Here is a 15,049-nt window from a genome sequence, read left to right on the forward strand (position 1 = left end):
AACTTTGATCAAAAAATATGTGTTTTGAACTTCCACTTTAAACTTCCTTCGTTTCAGGAGAAAGTAAAAATTTGCAGCCTGATTCATGCTACTAGCGAGTTTCAAGAAATCGACGCCACGCTGTTGCAATGCCGTGAACTTATTCAAAAAGAACCGGCGTGGGGAACTGCGTCCTTTGTTGCGTTACTTGAGCTGTTCACCGCCGCATCCAGGCGCCGTTTTCAAAGTTCTGGTATGAAAATATACTTTAGCGAGCAGCGCTGTTACGTGGACGTTTGCAGTTTAACTGCATGAAAGCGCCGCTTAGTGTCATCGTGCAAGTTTTATAATATCAGCAAAATAAAGATAGTACGCGTACAGGAGGTTTCTGCCCTGTGGGGGAACGCTAGTAGAACCATGACAACACACATATTATCAGTGACCATCCAGCCTACGTTTAAAAAAAAATATGCCGGATGATTTAACGTGGTTATGCCAAATGGAAATTCGGTGCGCTGGCACTTCGATTTTAACTTCCGTTTCGGTTTTTAACCGGTTTTTAAGCTTGGTTTTCTTGGTCAAGCGGGCGGCTGACAAGGATCGGCGAAATCGTAGAGTGGGAGCCTTCGTGCTCGCATGCTAAATCTGGAGGGGACACTTGACCACCGCCGTAAGGGTTAATCCCCATATATGCGGAATCGGTCATCTTTTTCTTTAAATTCGTAAATCGCTGGGAGTCCCCATACCTCGCCTGGTGCAGCAGGGCAGCGGTTAAGCCATGCGACACTGCTTTCGGATGGCACGTGCTGCAACTGGTGGGGATTGTGAGACCCAGGTTGCTCTTCCGAGCAACCCCTTGCGACTAATAATTAACTGCCACCTGCCAGGCTGGGAAGTTTGTTCACAATCAGGCGGTTAGGTTATGATGACGTCACAAGACCACGTGGCCTAGGTGGAACACCTGCCCATGAGGCGGATGGCCCCAAGCCCCCCAAGCTCATTAAGGCCGGACTGGGGACCCCACAATCTGACAGAGAAAGGCTTTTGGGTTGAGTGGAAGCCTTAGTGCTGGTGCACTAAACGACAACTTTTTTTTTTTACTAGAACATCGCTCAGCGCAGCTGACCAATCGCCACATTTCAAGCGGGAAGGGCTTTGTGCTCAACTGTCTCTCTAAATACAAGCCTTTTCAAGAAAGCGGGTATAGTTATAAGCAATTTGTTATTCATGTAGATGATTTGCGTAATGACATCATTAAAATTCCATTTTATTCTGATTGTTTCAGCCCTTCGACTATCCCGGCCATGGGCTCACTATCGCTGGAATCATGCGGAAAGATGCAAGGATTGAGAAAAATTGGACTAAATGAGTTGTTTGATAGGATTCTTACATTTTTTACATACCTCCCATCCACTTCGTAAGCTCGACAACACGGCATGCGGTGTGGTTGATTAATGTATGAAGACGGCACGCGAGAAAGGGCAACCTGATTGTTTTCGCCTTCCGCCTAAACGCACTTTAGAAATCAATGCTGATTAAAAGATTCATTTCGTTAATGAAATGTATAAGCGCGAAACAAACGTGAAATGGTGCAGCTTTATCAGTTAAGAGTTAATCGGTACTGGCTGCCACGCTGTTCTAGCTTCCTTCCTGCGAAGCAGCATGACAAATTGACAATCTTCGGGTCTTTCTTACAGAACTCGTTTTTTTTTTGTTCACCCGCAGTGCTAATGTGTCTATCCTAGATGCCATTCTTTTTAAATTCGGTCACGACCGCCTAACACTCCGAATTAACGCCGGCCGCTTTCAAACGCCACGCAGCGATTTCTTCACTGTTGCTCGTTTATGCATTTACATCTTCGAGGAGATGTTTGATTCAGACGAGGTTGCCACCATCGTCAGACGGGCGTGAGCTCCTTGTAAAAGCTAAACACAAGTGCTTTCTACGTATGGTGGACCCAGGAGTAGTCCTCCGTAACGAAGCCATGTCATGAGCTCACTGGTCATAAAATTCGCTAGATCGAATCCCAGCCGCTGTTGCCGTATTTCCATGGAAGAGAAATGCGAAACCTCTCACGCGCTGTGCTATCACTGCGCACGGGCAACAACACCAGGTGTTATAAATTAACCCTCCACTACGGTGTCGCTCATAGCCCAGGTGTCGTTTCGGCACGTTACATCTGACCTCCCTGTACAAATACCAGCGCTTGTACGACACAAGTGACATCAGTGTAAAAAAAAATACCATTAATGAACAGAAAAAAAATGTTATGATAACCGAGCTGCTTACAGTAGCCTACACGTTTCTGTTTGCATAACCAAAAAATATGGATTCAAAAATCGGCGTGACTTAAAACGCTTTCAGGCGTATTTTATTTCCGGGAGTTTTCTGGGGGTGCGGACGGATAGACAGGCGAAAAATTCGAGTTCACAGCCAGCCGCATATATGCATGCATTCGTGGACTAAAATGAGTGAAGTGAATAAGCAAAGATCTACCAAAGCAGCGAAGATTCTGCGCCTTTCCCAACGCATGAAGTGGAGCGCGTACTGACACTTCATGTTGTCGCCGGAGGCTACGCTACTTCGCGGTGACATTTATTCGGGTGACAGCTTGTGGCAGCAACTTGATTGTCACCCACATCCAGTGAGGCTGAAAAAGACGCTGGTTACAACTCCATACAGCTTTTGTTGCGAGAAAATGTCGATTCTCTGGCTCTTTCTAGATGTTCTGACATTGTTCTGGCATCAAAAGCCGAGTTTATTGGCGAGAAGTTTGGATTTCGATATTTTCCTTTTACTTGATTCATGCTCGTGGCGCCTTTAACAACTCCGTTATCAACATGTTGATGAATGGCTATCTTGCGTAGCCTCACGGACCAGCTCAAAAATCTGTCCTGACGGGCTGCTGTTTGCTTGCGAAAACAGCCGCTGTGGGCCTGTGGAATTGCTCCAGAATGAAGCAAATAATGAAATGAAATTGAAATAATGAAATAAAAGCCAATATTATTTATTAATATTTCATTAAAATAAACAAATGTATATTAAAAGTAACCAAAAAGTAATGGTTACATAATAATAATAACTAATTAATTCATAAATAATTATACATTTATTCATTTATTTCAGCAATTAATTAATTGAATAATTACCGTCAATCATTACTTGCATTACTAAGTAACAGAAGAGACAATGGTACTCGAAATGTTTTCCCATTTTCGCACGTAAGGAGACGGAAGTGCACCTTTAATTTCTTTTTAACCTTACCCAGTTTAAGAGGTCCGCTATAGCCTAAAAATGTTTGTCTTTAGATTGGGAAAATCTATCAGTATAGGAACAGCTTGAATTTATCATTAGTGCGCTTTTAACTCTCCGCGAGATTTTTCTGGCTATTTTCTATCTCTTCCTTTCTTTTCCACCGGTGTCATCGCCTTAAGCTGGCATTCCCTAGGTACGTGGCGGAAACGAGGAAAAAAACATACAGAAGTAGTTCCGGATAGAGCTTTATCGACAGGCTTTTCGCTGTAATCTTCATCAATATGCTGGAGTGGTGCAAAATAACAGAGAGGCCAAGGACCATCGCGAAACGTCCCTGCATCCTGATATTCGGTTACATGAGGCAACACGCAACAGCATTTTGTGACACTCGGAGGAGAGGTTTTCTCTGTGTGTCCAGTCGTTTCATACATTTAAGCATGAGGGACGCGTTGAAAATGAATTTTTTTTTTGCTTTAAGCAACACGAAAGATTATTTCATTGACCTGCAATCGTGATCTTCTTTTCCTTCCAGCCCGTTTCTTGGCTGTTCTTAAGTAAATAATTTGAAATCACAATAGCAAAACGGGCAGGGCGTATTGAACCGATGGCAACACATCAATGAAGTGCACATCTAATGAATGGCCTTACGGATAACGCGGTCCACTGTGTTAGTTTCTGCTCTGGCAGACTAATCAGAAGTACGGCTAGCTTTCATGTTAATTTCTGCACGGTTATGACATAATTCGATCGGGCGCTGCATGTCATGACTAATAGCAGTTCACGCATGACTTTTGTTTTTCCATCCTCCTTTATTTTTTTTAAACGCAGCGCTGCTGATATGCACTGGTGAACATTTACTGAAGGCCACTTACTCCACTAAAATCTAAGCCGTGTTGCTGCCAGCCCTTTTGATTGAACGTTGCGATTAAAATCGCACTGTACGTCACATAAGCAAATGTTTAATTGAGCTCTTAAAGCATGGTCAAAATTTCCGCCCAATAAATTCACCTCTTTATTTTTTAAACTATGTCCTCTATCAACGAAGCACATTCGTAAACTATCATGACTGGGGAAAATTGGGATAGTCTGCTACAAAGAAAGGAGGAAATGCTGACGGGGCCAACTTCCCGACACATCATCCGATAAGGCGCCGAGTTGCTACGGAATTTCGTTCGAAAAGGGTTATCTGGGAGCACAGTGGGAGCCACGCACCGCTCAAGCAGCTCGCATCGACGGCCTCTTGTCGGTCCTCGCCTACGATACTCTCTTCTTGTCTACGCCGCAGTGATCAAAGTTCCGATACGGGATACGCGAGCGAGCGAGAAGAGATTTGCCCGCCCTGGAAATTGCCTCCTTTATGACGGATTCCGCTCCCTGCACCCGATGGGGGTCCCCGATACACGAAGCCCTGTCGCGAAGCGCCTTTCGCCGCCTCCTTCGGGCACCGGCCCCGCGGTGTAGGCTTGATCACAGGAAGAGGTTCAGGCCATTGAGTCACAGGCTGTATACGTCGGCCATCTAAGCGCGGCTACACTGTCCAGCGGAACGGGCTTTTCAGGCCACTGTTCCAGGTCCTATGAGGAAGTACAGTACGCTCTGGTGGTGCAGGCTGCACTAAAGGAAACGCTTTAAACTCGGGTCTCCGATGGTCTGGGAGATAAGCAGGGGCCCAGGATCGTCCCGGTTGGCTCGGAGCCTCGAAGGAGTCGTACGTGCGCCCGTCTGTGCGTTGTTAGCTGTTGTCCAGCACCGTAGCAAGGGAAGAGAGAAGGAGGGCTCAATCGCCTCTGAATGCACTGGGCGGAGTTTATGTGGAGCAGGCGCTTCCCGCAAGCTAGCAGGGGCTTTTGCTTCTTTCGGGGTGGTTGTGGCAGGCTAGACTTTTCCTCTTTATCGTACAGCGCTGCCGATGCTACGACTGTGCTCAACTAGGCAGCAGGGATTGGAAGCGCGTTTAGTGTGCCAGTATGCATGAGCGTCGCGCGGGACAACGCTCTGCCTGTTTTGGTGAATTTTTCAACAAGATGTACGAACGAAGAAGAGGGATGCAGAGCGGAACTACACGATTTCTAGAATTCGAGGGACGACAATATTCAGGTTAAGACACTTTCTGCACGTTATTTCGGTATCGGTTTAAGGAAATGAAGACCCATTCTGTGAGCACATATTAAACCACTTGACTGTCACCACATCGCCAGCTTTAGTTACGCTCAGAGTGCGATAATATAAGATTTATGGTGTCAACTGTGTGGCTTGCTTTTTTTTGTCTCAAAGAAACAACAAAATACAAATATTGAGAAAATCTCCACCGTTATGTTTAGGGCCAAAAATGTATTTTAGGTGCAAAACACTGATAGGGCTTCTGTGACCTGCACCTGTACGGTAAACTGCAGCATGGGCATAATGGGACACAAGAAAAGTAGTTTACCCCTCCTCTGTTTCTTCAGCAGACCGTGCACTGCGCGGGAGAGCGTGGCATGAAATTCGCTGTTGCCAAACAACGACGCTGAATCTTTCATGTGCCTCCTTCGCTGTTGGCTGCTCTGAAAATCGGCTTTGGACAGAAACCTTTCACCTGCAGATTAGAGGTAATGCACTGCTAGAAAGTTGCGCTGCTTGGTTGTTCACCAGGGGCGCTATGCTGGAAGGCCCGAGTTTGCTGAAACTCGGAATCTTCTCGAGCTCTGGCGACGCCCTCAGATGAGTGAACTAATGGTAGCAAGACAAAATCCCACCCTCGTCACGCCTCCAACTTCATTGGGTTATCTGGATATATTCCGTGCTTTATCATCACATCGGCGCCACCTCATCGGCTTCTTGGGCGGTCTACAAAGAACGGGTCACGTGAGCCAACCGCCGGTGCAATTTTCATTTGTGTGTCGCTCCACCAAGTGCACTGCGTGTGCAATTAGACAAACGAGGTTTGTTGAATTTTATAATGCACTTAATACACCTTTATAACCATTTTATAGTGTGCAAGATTTGGATTTAAAGCGCTTTGGAGTGATTTACGCATTATTAAATTTTGCTTTGTACCGCGAGGGAACGCTACCAACGCCCGTCATGAGCTGACCGCCAATGGCGACGAGGTACATGTGCAACGCTACGGAAGTAGTCCGCAAAAAAAAAATAGAGGTGTATCACTCCACGCTGTTCTGTGGCCGTGTGGTCTAACGCGTCGCTCCGGAGAGTCGACAGGCAATGGGAGAGCGTGGGTTCAAATCCCGCATGGTGAAACTTTTTTATCTCATATTTTTTTTCATCGCAAGTTGAATTTCGCGTGACTTGAATGAGAAAACTCGTTTTGTTCAGAATCGCTTGAATATTATGCCGTGTTCTGAAATGAACTGCATGCATCTGTTCATTTCATGCATACCGCGTTAATGTGAGCTGTCCGAAATTCGTTGTCAATGAGCTCGCACCGGCTTTCGGTCAGCAGTGGCGGTTATCTTTCCGATTCTGAAGCATTGTGACTATACTTTTTAGATGCAAGTGAGAGGTTTGTGCGAAAGATGACATTCATTCGTCGGATTTAATTAATTAGCACAGTGGTGAGTGCTCTGCAGTGGCCCGATTAACAAGTGGCCATCTGCAACTTTCGCTTTCGCCGTTGCCGAGGAGCCCACTTTTTTTTGTGGGCCTCTCTTAAGGTATCTGGCATGTTATGAATTGTTCTGTGGAACCGGTTAGCGGCTGATCCAGTCTTCGCCAAAAGAGTCTGGGACCGACTTTGGCACTGTGCTGTAGAGTAGCCCAAAGGACTTGGCGAGAACAATTATTTTTTACTGATTTCAATGTTCAATGCATAATGTGCCTTCCTCGTGAAATAGTTGGCCTTCACCATGTCAGGGCTGGACTTCGAAGGGGCCTTTACGCCAATGTAGGTCCCGTGGACGCATCCCACGACGTCTGTGATGCCGCCGCGCAGAAGGAAACGCTCCTCAACATACGCACGCTCGGCCGCAGTCGTGGGCAAAGCGAGCCACCGCTTCTGCACAGCCGCGTCGATAAGCGCGTCGGAGACGTCCCTCACACAGCGGCTCACAGTGCTTTATTGGCGTCCAATAAAGCGGTCTGCGCCGACGCTCCCCTGGAAGCTCCCGGTCGCGAAGAACCGGAGGGCGCAGAGGACTTGCTCTTCGACCGAAAGCGAATGAAGCCCGGTACGCACTCTCCGTAGGCGTGGTTCGTCGCCTAACTATTTACACAACCATCGTACCGATTTTTTTGGAGAGGCGAAAATGTCGCTAGAATTCGTCGTCGGCCAAGGCAGTAAACGGGTCCAGCCGGCCGTACTGACATTTGCCGTCAGAGGAAGCGATTACCCAGGCTGCTGCTGCTGCCGCCATGACAGTCCCGAGATGAATTCGGGGCACTTCACCGTTCACGAGTTTAGCTCCGAGTTCACTTGTCAATCAAAACCATTGGTCACGCCCCCGGCGTGCCGTACATAAATTATAGGCGTACGCGCTATGGGTGGGCCACTCCCAACATCCCTGCCGGCTACAGGTATGCTGCGCGGCTGTGCTGATTGCTGACAGACATCGACGATGTTGACCATCGAAATATAACAGGCAAAACGGACGTCATCGCTGATAAATCTAAGCACCTCTGCGAAGGACACGCAACGTGGCGACAGCCGCCGATTTTTTCGCTCGCATACCAAGATTGCACAACACTATAGCCTGTTGCAACCACGTAAGACACAGCACAACGCTGAAGGCGCGTCACACCTGCTTGCAAGGCGTCAAACACGGAGCACGACGACGAACCGGTGCTTGGAGCACGTCCGACTCGAACAACATCGCATCACAGGTGTTTGGCTTGGCCGTCCTTTCATCGGTGATAAAGCTCAGCATCAATGTGTCAAACACATCTGGGATCGACAAACGATCGCTGCTCCAGACCCAGTGCAATAAAGTGTTTGTAATTTCCAGCACGCAAGCGCTGCGTACTTCACAACCGTAACACCTTTCTCTGTTATAAGTCCGATTCCGTTATTACAAGCAGGATCCCTCACCTGCCCGAATGATATTAATGCGATGTCCCTGCGGTATACAACGGCGATCGACGTTAGTGACCAAACCAGTCCGCAAAACCTTGAAGTGCGCGACGTTAACTAATACTACGCAGATACGCGCGCCACCCCCTTCACAGCTTTTAGTCAGCGTCTGATGACATAGGATGAGTTGTGTCGCTGGGTAGCACGCTCTTCGCATACGCAGTGCACTAAAGAGGCGTCACACACAACAGGCATACGTAATGAATCATTGAATACAGCCAAACAGCAATTTTTTTTCTCACACCGCATCACAGCCGCTCGCACGGCCAATTTCTACCGCTGAGATTCGCCAAGAGCGTACTAAAAGCAATGGTTAGCCATAGCGGGGTGCGGCAGCGGCCGTAGCAGCGGAGAGCTCCACCTGAGGTCACTGCAGAGAGCAGCAGTGACGCGGGGGTGCAGTGAAGTTCAGTTTTTTGCTTTTGTTTATTATGCAAGCCAGAAGATGCATGACTGTTATATTTTGATATACGACACAATAAAATATATTATCGCAATGGCCGAAAAATAAGACAGATTCAGCGTGTAGTTGCTGCCCAGTCTTTCCAGTCGAAGGCAGCGCTACCGGCGGCGTGTCAGCGCAGGAGCTCTCTCGTTTTCGACAGGGTGGGCTGCCGCTCTAGTTCGTATGCAAGCCACGCTGCAAGCAATTGCCTCACTAGCGCCTCTAGCGGCAGAAAATGTCAAATCTTTGTTAATTTTCTAAAGCTATGCTTTTCAACAACGCTTCATTGGATTCAGATTTTAAAATACATTTGGAAATGAACAAAATGTTCATAATATTACCTGTTGCCTTTTAACGTATTCGAGAGAAGAGAAAGGATTGATACAACAGTGCACCTAGTGCGCACTGTTCGTCTTCGGAAATGGAGAGACAGATAGAGCTGAAAGAGAAGACACGCCTTTGACGCGCCCAAAAAGGCGTGTCAAACAGCTAGCGGCGAGTGTGCAGATAGATAGCAGAGAAGTCACGATTTCGCGATTGCTGATATGGCGCTGATAACTTCAGGTAGCGCTGCGGCCTGATATTGCGCAGTGTATTGTGTTTGAAGTGTGAAACAGGCGCGCAGGGTGCGCTTGTATCGCCTTTACACGGCTTTAACTCTACATTTTTTTATCCGCTGCATGCGCACGTTCCGCGCTATCTTCGTTCACTGACTGCCGTCATCGCAAACTCGGATGAAACTCGGGCGAGCGCCAAACTCGGGCCTTCCGGCATAGCGCCCCAGGAGGCAAATTTTTTTTTTTTTCACGACGTCTCTATAAGGACCACTACAGATAACAGATATCAGTCATCGGGGATGTGCTCGATGTTATCGTTTAAATGATAATCGTAAAAGATATGGTTAATGTATGTTCTTGGGTCTGTAGGCGAACTTCCCCCGCTAAACGTATAGAAGAGGCGGTGGTTACGCGACCGGTTTGTAGGTACAGCCTTTGTCAAAAGTTTGGAGCACAGGGGGTTTGCTTCTGAGCTTCATTGTGTGGTTCGTGATGCATCTCCAGCGCTCCAAATTTCATCTGGGTAAGAAGATTTCTGGTTCTGCCTCCTTCAATGGGTAGGACTTACCAGAATGCTTCAGGAGTCCCACTGCAAGGCTAAGAAGTAAACCCCCTGGGCTCTAAACTTTTGACAAAGACTGTACATGAATGGTACCTTATCTGGCCGCTTGTGTCCAGTGTGTTCCCCATAATGTGTCCTCGCTTATGAATCTTACACCACGGCTTTAAAGACAGCATCATTGCCTGCGTCTAAGGCGAGGGAACTAGCACTTTTTTGAACTTCAGCGAGTGTCATCGCAAGGAACGTCGCTCTTCTCGTAACTTGAGTGTAGTGTCAGTTATTTTACCTAAATCAAAACGCCAAAATCAGAACGGCGCACACTCTGAATCTTTGGGAAACCATCGTTATTCTGTCTTATACCCATCTAAAGTGGCACCGTGCCTCGAGTACTGAAGAGCACGGCCAGTGTTTCTGAAGCTCTCATTTGTAGGGATAGTGAGAACAAAATCAACATAGTGCTAGAGACGAATAGCAGAATAAAAAATTATCACAGACCGTTGCAAAAATGTATATAACTTTGTACAGAACATGAGGAAAAACAGCGCAAAATTGCAAACATCTAGAATACGAATGAAAATCCAGACATTTAAATGTGCATTTCAATTTGTCAGGCATAGTGGAGTTCTCCATGAGAATGCTAGGATTTAAAGGAGATACCAAAAAAAAACATGATCTATGTACTTAAAAATCAGTGTGCTAAAACACTAGCGATTAACCACAAAGCGGCTCTCATATTGTCTCAGGTCCTTGTGAGAGGCAATAGTTAGACCAGTGGACCTCGTTGGTCGTCCTTTGAAGAGTGGGAATCACAAATATAAATACTGTTTGAGAATATAATGAGATAACAGAATGCGAAGAGATTGACAAGCAAATATTCGTACACTTGCATAGCAGAGTGGACACACAGAGTGGATAGGCGAGGGAAAAATTTTGAAGGCTTACGACATGATACCCGACCCCCTTTCTCTGACCCCGTACTTTGCGAAGACTAACTTATTTCAGCACACTTTCTTTCCAAAAACCATCAGTGACTGGAACAGCTTACCAGCTTCGTGTGTACGGTCTCTTGACCTGATAAGTGACCATTGTTAGTTTGTTTTTTAGTTTGTTTTGTTAGTTTCTTTTTCTTTGCCATGTCATTTCGCGCTGCTCGTTTTCTGCTTGCACTTTGGTATTATTGTTCAATTTGTGTTCTGTTCTGTATCCACTCCTGCTTTGGCCTCGCGGCCTGCAGTATGCAATAAATAAATAAATAAATAAATAAATACGCAGCCAGCAGCAAGGAGATGGAAGTTACCGGGAACATCAGAAAGTCTCGAAACAGATTTCTAACTGCAGTTTCAGTTCGGAAAGCAAAAACAAGAAAATCACTGTGTGACTACAGAACAGGAAAGAACGAAATGAGGAAAGAAACTTAGCGTGGCAGTGCCATTCTTTCTCATACCAGATGAGGTTACCTTAAAGCTACGAGAATATAAGTAAGCATGAGCAGGCAGACTACTACTGTGTGAGCGTAAGCATAAAGTTCTCCTTACAATAAGAGGTCGTAGTGGGAATAATCTTTAGTCAGGAAACGCCAATGTCCGCTTTTCGCGAACAGCTTGACTATCAAAGAGAATACTGTCCTCCATTTCGACGCTTTGAGCTTTGATTAGTACATAAGGCGAAATTTCTGCACAGATCACCTGATTCAGTTTGATATCATGCCCAGCAGGGAGAAACGTGACAAAGCGATCAAAAAGGCCGAACGTTCTGTTTTGTTTTCGTAGCAGAACCTGCTCGGCTTGTTCTTCCAGTACAAGGCGAACAGAAGTAGTCGCTGTCACCGAAAAACTGTATATGCGTATGTGCTTGAATTCCTGTGTGTATGCGCGTCATTATTAGCTATATGTGAATGTATACGCGTACGTGCGTGCACCCAAGGCACGCATGTATGGTTATCGCCTGCTGCCGAGCGTGCTTTTAAGAGATCATTTTAAAGCATATCTAGCACGACCTATTTGGAGGCTACTAGGAACTTTGTATACAATGGTGGAATTAGCAACATAAAACCTGTCGCAGAAATGTTTCTTCGAGTATATAGTGGCCGCTTGTACAAATGCGTTAGAATTTCCTTTCTATCAAACTTTCTCTTAGATTTCATCCGCTGGTAAATTAAAAATTCAGGCAACAATTAAGCTCCGCATCGTGGGCATGACCCGATAGCGCTAAAGGATGCCTTAAGCGGCCTGGGAACATCGTTACATGTCGCTTCACAGGCAAGGGTATTTTTTATTTTATTTTGTTTATTTGTATCCTTATTTTCTCTTTTTATTTACCACAATGCCCACACAGTCTCCCTTCAACCAAGTCGAACGAAAGTTCCTCAGTGGTAGAGTTGTAGCGCGCCCGGCTCACGACATAAGAGGAAGCGGTTCGAGTCCCGGATCGACCATTTTTCTTTAAAGCTCAACTGCTTTTAATTCTTCATAGCCGCTACAGAATCGTGGTGGAATGGCCTCAGCACCCTGCAGACCAATGAGGAATTGGGTACTGACGTCATAATTTCCGTACTGTGTGCTCGTGGAGGGGTGTTTGGGTCTATTGGAATAACTTCATAATCATGTCTGTTAAAATTTATGGAACAATATTGTCACCGGACGCCGGTAGAGCGTTATCCTTGGCAGAACAGTACTTGGCGAGCACACTGGGCAGAGCGCAGCCGGCCGACCCTAGGAACGAGCAGAAGAGGACGAAGTCCGGCGCGCGACATAGGACGAAGACAGACGCACGGGCGCGCCGGTAGAGTGGTGTCTAAAATAAGTGTGGCAATATCTAGGTAAACCAGCAAGCGAAAGTTGCCGTTAAGCTCCTGCGACTGAGCGCTGTGGCATTATTAGCAGGAACACTGTGAAAAGAGAAAATTTCGTTTCGTAAATTCTCAGTCAGCCAAAACGGAAGACGCACTCAAACGTTTGACGAATATTACTAGCTACCGCTGTCTAAAAGGTTGTAAAGTCTCTGAACAAAATCACTTTTGACGAGCCCTTTTGAGCAGTGTGATCTGTTAGGAGTATAAGGATATTTTTCCAGTGTCGGTTGGCATGATTTGGTGCGCAATACGGCGCAGAATTCTTAGTCCAAAAGATATTAAAAAGGGAGGCGACCATTCAAGCTTCATGCAGCGACGCGAGGTTTCTGCTCTGTACAGTACCACCTGGCAACCGCTTGAAGTTAGTAAGGCTTACTCACTCGTAACTTGGAAGCATTGCCGCCATGTGAAGCGACGGCATGGAAAATAAAGTAGCGATTGCTGAGAACCGGAACAAGATTTCGAGGCAGCACTTTGATGAGAGCAGCGATTATGTGTAGACCAATTTGAACGCCTTTACTTCCCTCTATAACAATAGAAATGGAAAAGTTGGTTTGACTCACTTTCCATACTCGCCCTCGTCCTTTTTATACAACTGGGCTCACGGAAAGACACAGTCTAGCTTGTTCACATGACTACACGTGACATAGTCAAAGTGACTTAGCAGGTGAACGCGTCCTTTCTTCCTTGTCAATGCTGAATGGGTGATTTAACGCCCGAGGAACGGTGATGCCATACAGCTTTCTGCTTCGATATACGTACTGCCCTTGCGGCGGTGAGCTGTAGAAATAAGGAACGCAGAATGCTTTGTGGTGTTTATTTTTATGGCAGGCGTCATTCTAGTAGCTCCAGCAAGGTGCTTTGTATGAACACCAATTTTGGCAAGGCCATCCGTGGTTGTGTCAGTTTCATTCACGAGTTCTGTTTGTAGGAATATAGTAGCAAGTACCCCCCCAAAAAAAGAAAAAAGAGAAACGGAGGATGCTCGCCACCTCACAAGGGCTTTATAAGTGATCGAATTTCTGCTACATCCATTTCGCAGTAGGGAAAAAAATCTCCAGGCTTATCTTTTCCAGAACACTGTAGAAGCTTTGTTGCCAGTCGCGTCACCTCCCAATGTCAACGCCAGCGTCAACTCGATACCATGTGGGATGACCAGCAACGATGAAAACGGCAAATGTTATGACGCTGGATGGCAAAGCATGAAAATACACGTTTGAAAGCGCTGCCTGCAACAGGATCGGGCTGTCTGACGCATGCCGATAGCCGTGGCCGAGATTTGAAGTTTTGAAATGCCATCTCCGCTGTCCCCGACTGATCCGCGCCCGCCTTCATAGAGAAGGATCGGTGGTTGCGTGCGTAAGGCATGCAGGCAATTTTCTAGCGGCTGTCACGTTTCTCGGATGATGCAAAAAGTAAAAGGATTGAGTTGCGACGCCAGAAGAGCGATAGGTCAAGATGGATTCTTCGCATATTCTGTCTAACGTCTTCGCTTCTGGTGCATAAAACTGAACGCAAAAAAATTACATCCTTGCACTTGTTACGAGGGTGGTAGCTGCAACGCTGCTGGCCAGAAGAAAGACTGACTGAAAGAATGAAGAGCGTTATTTCTTGACAAAGCGAGCAGCGACTGGGACTAAAGGCACAGAGCGCCTGACAACGGTCCCAGCCGCATTCTATACACATTTACAACAGTGGTGATAGAGCATTCAAATGCGTATACATAAAAGGCACACCTCAAATAGCAGAAGGCAGTTACAGTAACAAAAATGATTCGAATATTTTTGATTACCTTAATCGAAACAGAAAACACATTATTCATAATTACAGAAATGCAATGCATGCACACTTCTTATACGGTGGTATATATACATATACAGACATGTAAAGGTAATAAAGCAGCTAATAACAAAAACGAATATCATTGACAAGCAATAAGGGACTAAGCTTTTTTTTAAAGAATTTTTTGAGGCACTGAAATTCAACAGTTCACTAAACTTCTTTATTATTTCTCTAGACTTATAAATAAATGTTTCTGTAGACTTATAACTTTCTGTAGAACACTACCAGATGACAACAATGAACGTTAAGTTTTATTTAGGCTCGACTATACTCAGCTGCCTTCAAAACGCAGTAGAACACAGACCGCATGAGTCAAGACGCTTGAACAACATGAAAGGAACCGAAGACAGCAACAAAGGCTTGACTTGAAAAGGTATTCAAGTGAAAGAAAGAAGCTGAATTGAGAGTACTTTCGCACAGAATTGTCGGTGGTATGTGTCCAAGTTTGAAATTTCAGATTATAAGAAGGCAGCCACAAAAAGCCTTTATAGAAAA

The sequence above is a fragment of the Amblyomma mixtum genome, chromosome 5 (genome assembly GCF_055824585.1).
Source record: "Amblyomma mixtum isolate Tamu chromosome 5, ASM5582458v1, whole genome shotgun sequence".
Lineage (NCBI taxonomy): Eukaryota > Metazoa > Arthropoda > Arachnida > Ixodida > Ixodidae > Amblyomma > Amblyomma mixtum.